The sequence below is a fragment of the Mesocricetus auratus genome, unplaced genomic scaffold (genome assembly GCF_017639785.1).
Source record: "Mesocricetus auratus isolate SY011 unplaced genomic scaffold, BCM_Maur_2.0 Super-Scaffold_100008, whole genome shotgun sequence".
NCBI classification, from domain to species: Eukaryota; Metazoa; Chordata; class Mammalia; order Rodentia; family Cricetidae; genus Mesocricetus; species Mesocricetus auratus.
The window spans coordinates 5,924,196-5,940,451 of record NW_024429192.1 but is presented as its reverse complement, the minus strand read 5'-3'; the positions used below and the strand labels follow the sequence as shown (position 1 = coordinate 5,940,451).

The 16,256-nt window shown below is 44.9% G+C and overlaps 1 protein-coding gene and 1 long non-coding RNA gene across 7 annotated transcripts in view; one reads left to right on the top strand and one right to left on the bottom strand.

Annotated features, from left to right (window-relative positions):
* Positions 1-16,256, top strand: part of Itsn1 (intersectin 1) — a 174,814-nt gene that overhangs the window by 17,948 nt on the left and 140,610 nt on the right. The gene's annotated exons all lie outside the window — the stretch shown is intronic.
* LOC110341603 lies at positions 10,690-13,946 on the bottom strand. Its single transcript, XR_002383571.2, has 2 exons — positions 13,748-13,946; positions 10,690-11,334 (listed from the first exon to the last, which is right to left on the bottom strand). It is a non-coding gene; the product is annotated as an uncharacterized LOC110341603 (long non-coding RNA).

The window sequence follows — 16,256 nt, the reverse complement described above, 5'->3', positions numbered from 1 at the left end:
CATCTAGATCTGCAGGCAGCAGAAGAACCATGTGTCACACTGGGTGTGGCTTGAGCATCAGGGACCTCAAAGCCCGCCTCCACAGTGACTCACTTCCTCCAGCAAGGCCACACCTCCTGGTGCCGTTCCCTATGGTCCAAGCATTGGAACACTTGAGTCTCTGGGGCTTTTCCTATTCAAACCAGCATGACACCTATTCCTAGTCTACCTCAGTACGGATCTGCCTAGGATAATTTGTTAAACTTTCCTTTGGGTCATTTTAGAAAATCATTTTCAGTCCAATGAAGTGTTTTGTAGTTCTTTTCTTATAACCTCAGGAAAGGTGGGAAAAGAAAACAGGTGTGAGGATTTTAATATCTCCTCTTAGTACAAAGTTTTAGAAGAGTGTAAAAATACAGAGTGGTGCCCAGGGCTCCTCGAGACCCTGAAGCAGACCGCAAGCTCACGTTGCTCTTAGCGCGGTGCTTACTGCCCCTCCCTCATCCTCCAAGCGCACACACAGTGTTTTCATGACACAGGATGATGCCATCCCTTTGTGACTAATGGCTAAAGTGGGGTGTGTGCCTGTTTTGCTTTGTTTCTGCTGAGTTGTCCTAGGTCAGCTCTTTGGGACCACCAGTGTATGAAAATAGAAAGCCAGATGAGTCTGTTTTAACTTTTATTACTGCTCAGGAGTTACTAGATTTGGAAGCCAGGTGTTCTTTTTAGGACTTAATAGGTTTCCTGTCTAGGCAAAAGCTCTTGGTTATTGGTAAACCCTTTCAAACTTGAACACATTTTACATGGATTTCAAGTATAATAACTACAGTTAACATTTACAGTTTGTTATACCTAGGCACTATTCTAGGTAACTGTGGATAATCTTCTCCCCAATGGAAGAATAGGTACTGTTAATTTCATTTTATATCCAGGGCACAGCATAGTTACGTAACTCACCTCCAGCGCCATGGCTGGTTAGTGGCATGTATGGCCTTTGGACTCCCGATATCTGTCCTGTTAGCACTAGGGTGTGTGTTTTCTTACAAACATTGCCTAATGTAGCTGTCTGGTAATGCATCTGTGTGGCGCTTCTACTGCAATGCCTAACCCTTATCTCATTGTGGAGCGACACTGAGGTTTGGTAGAGGGGTTGGGTTGGCCTGCTCAAGGCTGGGGCCCCTTTCAAGGAGGCGGTTGGCCGAGAGATGGTGGTTTAGAACAGGAGGATGAAGGGGCCAACCAAGCCTTGTGTCTGGCACTTCTGGTCTTGTTTGCTGGTTGGACTTTCCCGCTGAGAGTGTCTGGGCACAGAGCTTATAAGAGGGCTTCTCATCTTTTCTATGATCCTTTGAAACACAATGCATTTCCACCGTTTTCTTCAAACTGTACATATTTGGGTCAAGCATTTATCTCATTTGAACTTTTCCAAGGGGTTTTGCTGCTAAGCAGAAAGGAGAGAAAAGGTTGAAGGGAGGTGGTATTAGGAATACACTTTTTAAGAAGGGTTTCAAGGTGCTGCTTTATTTTTATCACCAATGAGAGGTACATTTTAAAAACAATTAGCAGAAACAGGCTGGGGAGAGCCCAGTGGATAAAGCTTTGATGTACTAGCATGCTCTTGGGTCTCTAGCTCCTGTATAAACGCCAGCAGGCATGGTAGCTGCCCTGGTTAGTTTTTGTCAACCTGACACAGTCCTAGGTAAACCTAGGAAGAGGGCATCTGTGGTGGTTTAAAAGAAAATGGCTCTCAAAGGGAGTGGCACTATTAGGAGATGTGGCCTTGTTATAGGAAGTGTGTCACTGTGGAGGCTGACTTTGGGAGGTCTCATATGCTCAAGCCATGCCCACTGTCTCAGACCACTTCCTGTTGCCAGTGAATCAAGATGTAAGAACTCTCAGTTCCCTCTCCAGCCACCATGTCTGCCTGCATGCCACCGTGCTCCCCGCCATGGCGATAATGAACTAAACCTCTGAATTGTAAACAAGCCACCATAATTAAATGTTTTCCTTTGTAAGAGTTGCTGTGGTCATGATGTCTCTTCGTAGCAATAGAAACACAAAGCCAGCATCCCAACTGAGGAGTTACCTGTGTCCGGTTTGTTGGGCATTTTCTTGTCTGCTAATTGATACAGGAGGCCCCAGCCAACTTGTGGGTGTTACCATCCCTAGGCAGATCAGCCAGGGCTGTATACAAAAAGGGAACATGGAGAGCAAGCTAGTAAGCAGCACTCCTCCATAGCCTTTGCTTCAGTTTGCCTTCAAGTCCTTCCTTGGCTTCCTGCAGTGATGGACTGTAAGTCGAGTAAGTAATCCCCTTCCTTTCCAAGTCGGTTTTACTCTGTGTTTTATCACAGCAATAGAAAGCAAACCAGGACAGCAGCCCAGGTGGGATTCTCAGCAGGACGAACCTAGCAGCATTGACCCTACCTCAATAATAAAAAAAAGTGGAGAGCCGTTGGGGAAGACACTCACTACAAACCTCTGGCCTGCACACATATGTGCACACATGAACATCCATGCATATGTTCATGCGCAGCACACACAGAGAAAGAAGAATTACAATATTAGTGAGTAGCTTCATGTGACTACATTGGATGAGTTCTGGAGGTTCAAGTCTAAGACTGATTCTTGTGGGTGGAGGCAGCTGATGAGAGAGCACACCACAGTGGGAAGCACTGTGGAGGGTTACTCACGCTTGTGTGGGGTGTGGAGGGACTGTCCCCCAACACGCACACCACAGGTGTGTGGTCCTCACGGTATAAGGGTCTTACATGATGTCCCGCCTCTTAGAGGTCCACAGTGCCTCCCAACACCAAACATTTGGTCTTAACAATCAGGGCCTTTGAGAGGACACTGTACTCAAACTATAGCAATGCTGTGATTGGGTTTCTTGGATTTGGGTTATCAAAATAAAAGCATCAGACATCTGGGGGGTCACATGACTATGGTGATGGCATTGTGTTATGAAGAGTAAGTCAGGTTATGACCAAGAGGTCTGCTCTGAGGCTGAGGAATGCCAACATACTCTCATAATACCAAAATACCCCACTGTAGGCCTTAACTCCATAAAGTGGAGAGCTGTGGCGCCAGACAGGAGATCAGGGCTGCTCAGCCCTCCACCCCCTGTGTCTGAGGTCCATGCAGGGCAGTGGAGTGACAGGCAGCTTGGGCACTGGGACAGTCTAGGCAGTTTTCAAGAAGGAAACAGTGCATTAGTATCTAAAATGGGCTTTAGAGCTCCTTTCCAACACACTTATGCTTTGTGTTAAGGGTTTTCCCTCCAGAGATTTGTCTGTGCTCACTGACCCCATGAACTGCTCTATTCTGAACCCCGTGTTGTTCACAACGGCACTGTATTGGCAGCCCCAGCCCTCCCTGTAATATGGAAAGCCCAGAGCGTCCTTGCAGTGAGCTTGTGCTCCGCATGTTGTACGGAGGTCCAGAGGGTACGGGGGTGGAGAGATGCAAAGATACGGGTCTCTGAAGGGCGGCTCATCCAGGTAAAGATGCAGATCAATGTATAGCATGATGCCTGCCGTTAGAAAGTATTTACTGTGGATAGGAGATTTCAGAAGCTCTTAACACGCGCAGGCAAGAGTGTCTGGTAGCTGTGAGAAGATGAACGTTCGGCTTACTGGAATTTTCAGTTCACTGTACATGTATGTCCCTGTGTTCATTTACCAGCACTACCTAGGGAAAAGTTCCCACCCCCAATGTTATATTAAGGCATTGTATCATATATACATGTATGTATGTATGTATGTATGTATGTATGTATGTATGTATGTATGTATTTCAAACAGGGTTTCACTATGTAGCCTGGCTGGCCTTGAACTCATGGAGACCTGCCTGCCTCCCTAGTGCTGGAGTTATTAGTTAGTGTGAGTCATCAGGTCCAGCATATGCTTTAATTATGTCTAACAAAGGGAAAGCCGTGGTGTTAGATTGGAGTATGCACTTGGAGGGCAGCTAGGTGGCCACGTCTTCTAAAGGACTCGAAAGTCTTCAAACTAGTCCTTTAGAAAAGGAGGCCTTTGAAGGCTACGGCTTCCCCAGGTTCTAGGATCCTGATCTGCCACAACTTAAAGCCCTTCTGACAGCTTCCGCCACCACTGCGCCTCCTATCATGAGCTAAACCCTCACTGGAACCGAGCCCAAGTCACCTTTTTATTTCCTAAGTGCTTCTGTCTGGTGTTTGGCCACAGCACACAACAGTAACTCACACTCCGCTGCCTATCTGCAAGTGGGCATTTCAGATGCTTTGTCACCAGGGCCAGCTTGGTGCCTGGCTCCTTCATGCATTTAGCAAGCAAACGTGGCACGTTCGCAGTTGGCTGGCGTCATTGGTGTTGGGCTTCAAGTAAACTTGGTTTCGTGTTTATTATGGCCGCACTCTGGTTCTCTGATAATAACCTGCCCTGTGTAAAGACCTTTGTGATGAGCACTTCAAACCTCAGCAGATCTAGCCCTAAGTGGGCCGCTTGTGAAAGGCAAATGTCTCTGAAGAGTCTCTTGCACACCCTATTGTTGAGCTTCTCTCTAGAGAGTACCTGGTTATTAGTCAGGAATCTACTTAGCTGACTGTTTGGCTGTGTATGGCTGTGTAGCCCTGCCTTTGACCGTAATTACATGAGTTTGTAGCCAGTATCTTGAGGAAACCAGAGTGTTTGAACACAGCGGAGGCTGCTGAAGGCTGGAAGCCATGTCTCTAGGACAACCTGGGTCTGATTTTCCGACATCACTAAGGTATGGTGCTCATTCCCTGTGCGTCTGTTCTTGTTTCTGAAGTTTCCCAGCTGTTAGAGATTGTACGGCTCAGCCTCTCTGGATGACTTGATGCGTTTCTGGGGGACTTCTGAGACAAGACTGTCAGATGTGATTTGCCTGTTCAGATTTCCTGGACTTGGAAGGCCCAGGCAAAGCTGATGTTCCCAGACGTCAGCCCACATCCACTAGACCTGTGACGGGACCCAAGGATTTGTATCTGGCAGGTTCTCTATTGAGGTTGGTGCCTTTCCTCAGGGCACCAGCTTTTGAGAAACTGAGCTAGTGTGGAAGACAACAGAGGCGATAATATGAAGAAGAGGCCTCTGTGTTTGGGGATCAATCTCTATGTTTTCCCCAAAGAATCCGCAAAGCTCTGACGGTAACACCATTGTCAAGTGGTGATGGTCCCGGAAGCAGAAGCGGCGTAGCCTGGGAAGTTGTGTGCCTTGTTTCAGTTATAAGAAATGTGTTTGCGAGTATCTGTTCTCAAAGAAGAAATGGTCCCTGAAAAAACACTATTTCTTGACGGTACTTTGTTGCCTTTTGTTTCATTCTCATTGGGTGTGTCTTATGTTAGAAATGATATTTTTACTATTAGAGCAAACTGTGCTCATTGACAGAAGGTGCTGAGTCAGCAACTGTAGTACCATTTCCCTCTGTATGCATTCATTAGCAGAAATCGCTTCCTGTGGTATCTCCATTGATACCTAGTACCTTGACTGATTTTAGAGCCTAATTTTCCATCCAATATATTTTCATATCAAGTGTAATTTGAAGCTCCCCCCATGCCTATGTTACTATATTTTTTTAAAATTTCTGCTCTTGTCACATTTTTTGGGGTGGTTGATCTTTTTGTTTTAAATTTATGAGCCTCCTTATTCTTAAAAGTATCAATTCTTATGTTGTATGCTTTAAATATTCAGAAATGTCTGTTTTTTAAAACTTGTAAATCACTATGATGGCATGTGCCTGCTTCCCCAGCTATTTGGGAGGCTGATGCAGAAAGTTCACACGGGCTTCCGAGTTTGAGATCAGCTTGGTGACATAGTGAGACTCATCTCAGAGCAACAACAAAAGCCTGACTTATTTAAACACATTGGTAAATATTATTAACGGTTCCCAACCCGCTAACCAACATTATTTTCCATTTTTATGACTCTTGACTTTGTGTTAAAAGAACATTCTCACTCTGAGATTTTGTAAATACTAACCTGCACTTTCTTTTACTACTCTTCTGAGGGCTTCATTTTTTTCTAGTAAAATCTTGAAACCATCTATAGTGTAGTATAAGCAAGCAAGTTTATTATGAGTAAATATAACTTACGTGTTCTCAGTGTTTCGTTAGTTTTATCAGACTTTGTAAACAGATTCAGGTGAAGGCAGACATGAGCCGCTCAGCCCCTGCTGCTCTGAGAAAGCCGTGGAGAGAAGAGAGAAGAGTAAGCAAGTGTATGGATATCATTCCAGCAGCCCATGGGCCCCTAACAAGAGGCAGACGTAACTCACATGACAAAAGCAAGCTGGACAGTACAGAGAAACCCTGTCTCAAAACAACAAAACAACAACAACAAAAAAAGCAGGCTGGATGCCATTCCTTCCCTAATCTGCGCCCCCAGACCCTTCTCATTCTAGGAAATGCTGTGTCATCTCTGAGTTGCGCCATTATGCCAATTCCCTTTTTCTTTCTTTTTTTTTTTAGATGCTCTTATCTAGTCCAGGCCAGCTTCTTACTCAGTGTGTAGATCAAGATGATTTTGATCTCCTGATCCTCCTGCCTCAGTTTCCAGAATGCTGTGATTGTGAGCATGTGCTGCCATGTCTTGCCTTCATGGCTGGCAATTTTTTGCTGTCCGTCATCCACACGGTATCAATGCCACCGTGCAGCCTTGGAGGCTTTCTCTTGAAGCTCGCCATTCTAAAACATTAGCCCCTGCCACACTGTGTGATGTGTGATCCGCCGTGGTTCCCCTGGTTTCTCCGGTTCCTGCCTGCTCCAGAGTGTCCCATAGGCAGCTTCCCCACTGTAAATCAGGGTGGTGCTCCCTCCTCACCCTTCCCGGGGTTCTTGCTGCACTTCAGATAAAGAATGCTCTCTGAAGAGTGTATTGGTCTAGCTGCTCCTGCCTGGGTTCCTCTCTGCACTCCCCTTGGTTGCCTGCATCAGCCAAATTGCCTTTGCCTCTTGAGCGGCTTTCATGGGGTCTTCGCATTGGTTGGACCTTCTCTGGAATCCAGAAACTGCTAATGCTTTCTCAACTAGTCCCGAGCTCCCAGATCACAATGGCGGCCGCCTTGTTATCTTGTCCCATTCTCTGCGTCAGCTCTCCGTGTGTCACGCGTGTGTCATGTGTTGATTACTTTATTAGCTCTTCTCTTCTGGAATTTAAGCTCTATCAGGTAGACTCCGGTCTGCGAAGAAGCCCCAGGACCTCACAAGTCCCTCCTTCCTGCTACTGTGTGAACAGGCACAGGTGACCTCTGGGGACCTTCCTACTTTAGTCAGGGGCCCAGCATTTCCTCTCTGCCCCTCCATGCTAGGGTCAGGGCTACGCACGCTGGACAAGCGCCTACCACGGAGCTGCATCTTCAGGCCCAGCTGCTCCACCTTGAGCTTCAGTGTGGGGCTCTGCTTTCGGGAAGTTTTCTTGGTTGTCAAAAGCTCAGATCTTTAAGGTTATTTTGCTTACACTTGAAGCCTGTTCTAAGTCTATAAGGAGAAAACATTTTAATATGCTTTTATAAATACATTGGTAATATGGTTCCTGACATTTTTTAAACCCAAAGGGACAAGCATGAATATGGCATAATAATTTTAAATATTTCCTGCCCGAGATCATGATTTTTTTTACTTCTGAATTGCAGCCTGGAATTTTATCCTATAATTAGGAAGCTTATGAGATTATATCATGTTATTTTTACTATTTTTAGAGTGCTTCCCGAATTCCAAGCCAGTGCATCTGCGTAGGCTTATTATGTAGATGTATGGCTGGTTTGTCTTTGCGTGTCTAAGCGTGTCACCCTTGGGCCGTGTGCTCGTGTGTTTCCACATTGGTTGTGTTTGCTCTTTACTGTCCTCACCGTGAGCACGCGCAGTGCGGCGGAGCCCCGTCCTCGTGCACGTGGCAGCTGTCGACCTGTAGCAGTTGGGTCTGGCGTCACTTCCGGCTCAGCCTCGGGCAGCATTTTAATTTTATAAAGTCGTTGTTTACGTGACATCTCACTTGTACAGTAAGCACCCCCAAGCCCACTCAGCACAAACCCTTCCTTCTTGAGGTTGTTTGCGGCATCTGTGGGACTCAGTCTTCTCAGTGCTACTCCAGTGTTTCCCGTACACCATGTTTCCAGGGCGTTCTCTGAGTTTCATTCATGCCTATGGCTTGACTGAGGGTTCAGGATGCCCAAAGTTCAGCAAAGGAGCCTTCCCAGGCGTTTGGAGAACAAGCGCAGTGCCCCGGCTATTTGAGGACTCAGGTGTCATGCCTGCCTTACACACGTTGCTTTGAGTCAGCTGCTGCTAAGCTGCACCACAGTACCCAGCCTCCAGCCTCCAGTTGACAACACAAGTGCACTTCTTGTCCAGCGCCTTCTGCGGACACCACCCCAGCGCACATGATGAAAGGGAGCAGGGCCCTGGCAGGCCTCTAGTTGGCTTACAAGTCCTTATGCTTTCCTTTCTGCTCCCACTTCCTGAGCTGAAAGCAGATCGCATGCCCACAGGCAATAATTTAACTCCTGCAGGAGTGTGCTAGCGTCTGAGAGACGTTTTTCATAATAACACAGTCTGCTAGAGTATGTATTTGGAGGCAGTGACATTCCAAAAGGGATTTCTGATGGGGAGTCAAAGGGAGATGTGGTCTTATGGCCTTTAGCCTACTTTGCCTAGCAGTGTGAGGAAGAACTTTACAAGTTATACCTTTTAAGATCATCGTACTATTTCTTAATCTTGTGTGTGAATGTGCATGCACACTCCTTGTACACGCACGAGTACAGGTGCCAGAGACCACAGGCGCTGACCCTGGGTAATAGGAGGTGTGGTCCCTCCAGCATGGGTGCTGGAAACTGAACTCAGTTCCTCTGCAGTAAGTGCTCAACCTTAACCACTGAGCCCTCTCTCCAGCTGACTTATTACATCTTTATTACTACTTTTGGGGTGTCTGAAGACAGTGGGTCCAGTGCATGGTAGCCATGCAGTAAATGTTTACTGAACTGGGCAAAGGTTCCTACTATTAACATTGAAGTAAATTGAGTATTTTTGTATCTGGCACCTAATGTGGCTTAGCTTGGGACAATTTTATAGAGCAGTTGCTGTAATAAATGTCTTTTATATATAAAACATTTCACATGACAATGTATGTGCATGTGCATGCATTTGCATATGTGTCACATGTATTTGCGCATGCTTTCTTTTCCCTGTCTCCTTTTTCTTTAAAAGTTTACTCATGGGAAATTGGGAAAATTTTCATGCATCAGATATAAGTTTGGGAGAGCCTGTGTTCTCTCTAGCTACTTAGAATATGTATTTAGACTTTGGTATTTTTTAAAAGATTTATTAATTATGCATCCAGTGTTGTGCCTGCATGTATTCTTGCAGGCGGTAAGAGGGCGCCAGATCTCATTACAGATGGTTGTGAGCCACCATGTGGTTGCCGGGAATTGAACTCAGGACCTGTGGTTGCTGGGAATTGAACTCAGGACCTCTGGAAGAGCAGCCAGTGCTCTTGACCACTGAGCCATCCCCCAAGCCCTCCTGTTAATTCTTTTTTCTTCATAAAGTATTTGAACATTGTCTTAGCTTGTGGTCATTGTCATCATTTGAGGCAGGGATCCAGTATGTAGACCTAGAACTCAACAGAAGCCCTGCTCTCTCTGCTCCCCATGCCTGGCCCTTATCAACAACCACTGAAAGGTTAGTGTTGTAAGGAGTTGGTGGCGCAGCTCCACCACAGCCACGCATGGTAGGTACCCAGTGTGTGCACTGCCGAAGTAACCGCTGAGCTAAAGCCAGCCCGGCCTGAAAGGTTAGCTTTAACTCTCCTTCTCGGGGCTTTCCTCCACATGAACCACTCATTTAAGCAAAGAGTCACACCCTTCTCATGGTAAGACTAGAAATAACCAGAAGTGTGCAAAGTAAAAGCTGGGATGGAAAACCAGGTGCCCCTTAGCACAGGGGTCAGCCCTTGATCTGTCTCCATTGGACTTTTAATGAGAAGCAAGCCTTCAGGCAACTAGCCCTGGCTCAGACTTGCCTGTGGAGAGCCCTGATCGTGCAGGCTGCAGGGGCTTTTGGCTTGCAAATGTCTTTTTTTTTTAAGTAGCCAGTATACTAGTTCTTCACGCCGGGTTCTCTCACGCTGTTCGTCATCTTTATTCTCAGAAACATGGCTTGAGTCTTCTGACCGTTTATGGTGCTGGAAATCCACCCTGCTGAGGTGAACGAAGATTTTTTGTCAGTTTAGATCTGAAATGTAGTTGTCCCCAGTAGGGAATAAACCAAATTCCTTGTGGATTCGTTGCTAAAAGATTCCTTCTGTACCTGTTTTACAAAGGGGTCAGTCTGATCACATGTAGATGACATTGAATTTACGAAACTCCTGCGTAGCTCATACTTAACATGCCTGCCTCTTAATGTTTTTAAATCCTGCTCTCTTTCCTGCTGTTCCTCTGAAGAGGCAAGCAGGTCTTTGTCCCCCTTCTCTGTTTTCTCTCTCTCCCTTCCATCCCCTTCTCCCCTCCCTTCCCCTAATAAAACTTTTCACGTGTAAGTTTTGTCTGCATGGCATGTTTGTCTCTCACCGGCCTTGGGATCGGCCAAGGTCCTCCTCAAGCCACAGATTATATCATACTTGGGCTGGCATGGTAGGAGCAGCGTCTGACTCAGGACGCTTGGGAAGAGTTTTTGTTTCCTGTCTGTTTCATATGTATTAAAAAGGCGTGTGCATGGTGTGGTATAAATTGTCTCTTTTTTATTGGTTACATTTGTTATCTGACAATCTCACACAGGTGCCTGCTGTACCGACTGCTCTCACCTCCCTGTCCCTGTCCCTGTCCCTGCCCCACATTCACGTTTGCTTGGTTTTGTGATTACTGGGTTAACTGGGATTGTCCGGTCTGGAATTGGAGCTTCCCCTTGGAACCTGGTCCAGGCTGAGAGCACTTGGTTGGCTCCACAGCGCTGTGCCTCTGTTACACGGGTGGGAACCTCTTGCCCAGAAGGTTTGCTTGCTTTTGGTTCCTGGGGCTCACATATGGGTGAGACTTGGTGCATTTTTCTCCTGCAGCGTCCTGCATGGCAGCTTGAGGAACTTTGCAAGCTACACAGCAGGGAGGAAGTTTCCAGCTCTGTTCTCGCTTGTTTTCTCTGTGTCTTGCTGCAAGGTGTGTGGTGTCTTCAGCTGCAGGGTTTTATCCTTTAATCCCAATGATGGACGATGGAATTAAGTGGTTCTATGCTGCTGTAAGGTACCGCAGCCAAAAGACGTTATGGAACGTAGAGTTTATTTGGGCTTATGGTACCATCTTGGTGGGAGGCATGTCAGCAAGAGACAGATGTGACAGCAAGAGCAGGAACCTGGGAGCTCACATCTTTAACTGTAGGCAGAGAGTAGAGAGAACAAATAGGAAGTAAGGTGATGCTATAAACAGTACTGTAATTCCCTCAACATGACTCCACCCAGACAGCAGCCACACCCGTGAGCCAAACACTCAGATGCCCGAGCCTGTGGGGACATCCCTCATTCAGACCAAGGCAGCAGTAGGGTTTGGGGACTTCGGGGCCACACTGACTCTGAAGGCGTCTCCCTCACACCAGGACCAGGACTTTGTTTACACACTCATTGCCTGTAGGCTCAGCATCGTCTGGAGTCTAGATTAATTGATGCCACACATTAAGAGAAACAATTCTTTTGAAAAGATAGATATTGATCTCATGACTGAACTCTTAGCAAGGTATGAAAGAATAAAAATTTTCAGATGTGAAAGGGTATATAATTTATGAGACTATGGAAGTCAAGGTAATACATTAAAATTTTGTTTCATCCAAGGTTACAATATTTACTAAACTTTATTTAAACCCAGCATTGAGGCAGACACGGTTTCCCCCAGGATATCTTAAAATTTCCTCTTACTATCTCAGGAGTATCGATTGGTTTGGAGGTTGAAGAGGGAAAATGAGCATTTCTTTAAATTAGGCTGAAAAGAGCAGTAGTTTACCAACTGAACCCACGAACAACAGAGAAATCATAGTTTGTAATATGTATTCCTGCTTTAAAAACCTTAAGAAACGGCTGGAGTGGAAGTGTGCCTTCCACTCCAGCTCTGCAGGCAAAGGCAGGCTGAGGGCTGGGAGTCGATTGGGCTCCTGACGCTGCGGGCTGGGTAAAATTATAAGATGGAGGGAAGGGCGTGTGGAGGAGGGAGCTCCTGGCTTTGCGAGCTGCTTGTGTGTAGTCGGGTTCTCCTGTCTCTTAAACAGTGCCTTTGGGTTTTGCCGTCCTGACTCCCTTTGGCTGTGACTTACCTGCTTATTTGAGGGAAAGAAAGAATTGTTTCACCAAGAGTTGCTGTTGAGAGCAGTTACTCTTACTGGGCATGTCTGGGGAGACCCTCTTAACACTGTAATAGTATACCCGCTTCTAAAGGTTCCTTACAACAATGCTCAGAAGGCACAAACAAGACACAAAGGTTATCTTTTACCCCAGCCATCTGTGTGACAAACTAATTCTTCTTTTGAGTCAAGGTTTAGAAGAAAAATGTAAGTATCTGGGATTTGCGAGTATTGGTTGACTCCTCCTTTGTTCCTAAGCCCGTTGGTTTCCCAGGCTAGTGTCTCTCTGTATACTTTAGCCCTGCATTTGCTCTGAGTCCCTTCTGTCCATTGAAGGACAAAGCTGTCAGTTCCTGTCAGTGAGGGTGGGAAGTAAATTCTCACTGTCTAAAGTTTCTGCATGCCAATGGATTCCGTGGTGATCATAGCTGTTTCTCAGTCTGCTCCTGAGGAAAAGTAGATCCCATGGACTGTTTAAAATGGTCTTATTTCTAAACTTACTCATTCCTGGGCATGGAGATCGAGAGGTCTACCTCCACTTTGGAGGGTAATTGGAGACTTGCATCTGTGGGAGCTTGAGATGCTGGGCTGACTAAACCTGAGTCTAACAAGCAACATGATTAAATAAATCAGCAGCTAAGCAGAAGTACGGATGTTTGATGTTTACACTCTACCTATTTCACAAGGATATGGTTGGAATCACTATAATTAGATTAAAAAATGTAGACCGTACTTAAGCTTTTCACAGCTGAGTGCTATATAAAAAGCAAGGTGTTGTTAGCATCTCATTTCTTTTTTTAACCTTAAACACTAGAAATGTATGTTATATTTTCTAATTTCCTGGTATACATTCTAATAAGCATCTTGATTTGTGGTCTTGGTTGGGATGCTGTAAAAGCCTTCTGTCCTATTTTTAGTCCTAAGTGATGAGTCTGGATATGGCTAAGTTAACAGCAAGATAATTGAACTGTGTGTGCAAAGTGCCCGCCCGCCTGCATATCGTTCTGGTCTCTCCACTTTCAGGGTTGAGTTACTGTTTACAGTGACACATTTCACCATGACTGGGCAGTCTGAATCAGTTTGCCTGGCCATTCTGTGCCCAGTATTTGTCTGGGTCCACCTCTCCTCTGCCCATCCATTTCATCTTAAATTTCAAGTCTAACTGGGAAAGATGAGCTGTCCAATAGTCACAACTGGATGGCTCGTGTTCTGTGGTATACGTTTGAGAACCAGCACTGACAGGAGTAGGTCTGAGACCCCGAAGGCCCTGGGTTTCCCTTGTGTGGTGAAGATGGGTTGTCTCTCCATCAGGTTCCGCCTGCCGTTGGCTGACACAGTTGGATATCTGACACACTTGATTGTGCTTCCTGTGCAGATGCTCAGTTCCTCTCTGCTAGGCTGAAGCTCACGGGGATGCATACAGCCACGGGTGTACCACACACGAAGACAGCCTGATACCTGTAGATTTTGCCACTTCTGGGTTGTAGAATGTGAAGTCCTAAGGATTTCAGCTGGTGGCTTTTCAGGGTGGATCTCCTCTTCACAAGGTGGGGTTGTGTTTTCCTATTAAGGGTTAGGTGTTGTTATGTTTAGAAATAAATAAACATTTAGGACCAAATGAGGTGACATATAGGAGCAGCGCTCACAATACGTTAAGTGGGACGGTTGCCAGTGGCTTCTGGGATGTTTGAAAATGGCTCTCGTCTTATCTACAACTTGAAAAGGCATCTTATGACAGACACTTGTTGTTTTTTTAAGGTCCTTAAAAGCCAGTAATAACAGGCTTTGGTACCAGGAACATAAAACAAACAGGCAGCCTCTGATGTTAGCTGAATTTGTTTGATTTTCAGGTCAAATAAATGAAGACTGTTTCTGAGAATGTGTGCTATTGTGTGCAGCCAGAGAGGAGCCTTCCAAACATTTTGACTGTTGGTTCTCTAACAGCACGTTTATAGAATGTGCTACCTAGTTTCTTTAAAAAACAAACGAACATCTTGACTCCAGTGTGTTAAGAGAAGCTTTCCTTGAGTGGAGCCTTCCCACCCGCCTGGTTCCAGATCCGCATCAGTCCCAAATAAACACACAGGATGCTGTATTAATTATGAAGCTGTTGGCCTTGCTTGTCTCTTACTAGCTAGCTCTGACTCAAGTAATTACCCCATAATTGTTAATCTAAGTATGTTTCTTACCGGAGAATAGTTCCAGGCTTCCTACCCCCATGGCGTTACATGTTGACTCTCTTGTGTTTCTCCTTCCCAGAATCCTCCTGGACTCCTAGCCCCACCTATCTAGATTCCTATAGGCTCAACAGTACTTTATTGACAAATAACAGGACTTCCCCAACATCTCCTCTTTTCTGTTTAAACAAAAGAAAGGTCTTAACTTTAACACCGTCAAATTATATATAACAGAACAGTTATCAAGTAAGAACATAGTTACAATATTTTAGCAAGATTTAAAGAAAATATCATCTATCTCATTCCTGTGAGTCTAAAGTCCTATATGTAGCTTATCTCTTATCATAACTAAGGAAAACTATAATTATAACTATCTATCTTCAACTCCATCAAAGACCACATAAGGATAATATATAAACACTAGGATTGACAGAGACATCTTACTGCCTGGACAGTCACCCAAAGTTCCTCTGTAACGTTGGGGCATCCATCTTCAGCCCATAGACCACAATGTGCTTGGAACACTTCTCAGCAAAGCAGGAAATTTCAAACTGTCCATCTGCGCTGGCAGTCTGTCAGTGATTTTTCTTTGTCCTGTAGAAAGTCTCTTAGACTCTTTCATGAAGCAGGAACCCTGTAAGACTGAGTTCAGCAGTCACTTTCCTGTGGGTCCTGCATGTCCAGTTTATACAACAACAGTCAAACAATACAGACAAGAGCAGTTTCTTGCCTAAATGGCTAATCTTGTCATGTTGAAAGCAAACTCCATAACAAGTTTCTTCTATGCCCACCTTCCTCTCAGACATAATTGGTGCTGCCAGGAGCAGACATTTCTCATTGTCAAGAAAAACCCTAAACCATTTTAAATGCCATTTTCTGAAGGTCTTTGAGAGGTTTGAAGACTGTTTATCTATCTCAAATATATTTCTGTATATCTAGAAAACCTAACTTACCTAACTATAAATTCTGTTATAAGTAACTATCTATAGTCTGTATTCAATTATGCATTACATTTTAAAAGATCCGTGTACACACAATACTTAATCAAGAGGAGAAATATAAACATCACAAAATTGACCTTGAATTTGTATCAGTAAATGAAAAACAATACCCATACCACAATTCCCCTTTTTACCATTAAAAAGTAGATTGGCTGTGATCATTAACCAATTATAAACAATCCCATTTAAATGAAAACAAAGATTTATAAACAAGATGGGAATTAGGACGTCGCTCATTCCAAACTGCTTCCTGCTGGAAGGGGGCGCTGTTCATACCATGGGGATCATGACAAAACTCAGAAACCTGTATAAGTCCGTATTTTCGGGGTCTGTAAAGCTGCATCATCTTAGCTGTCTCAATAGTTGGAACACCTGGTCCACTGCTTCCGGGGGTCTTGGTTCGTCAAACCACAGAAGCCTGGAAGGAATTCTCAGCTTTTCATTTTCTGTAGAAACATAAATAAAATCTCCTTTTCCGATTAACATATCCTTATACTTAAATTTTGAAGTCAAGGTATTTTCAAAAGATATAAATTGGATTAATTCAGCAGCATTTATAATCAAGTGTACTTTAGCATTTGTTCCTTTAGCAATGAAAAAACAAAAAACACAATAGCGTACAGTATCCAGACTCTCTGTGTATTTTCCATCTTTACGTGGCTTATTTATTTATCTGTTATTACTTTATTTATTTTACTTTTATTTTTCTCTGAGACAGGGTTTCTCTTTGGAAATCCGCCTGCCTCTGCCTCTGGAGGAAATCCTACCGGCGTGCGCCACCACAATGTC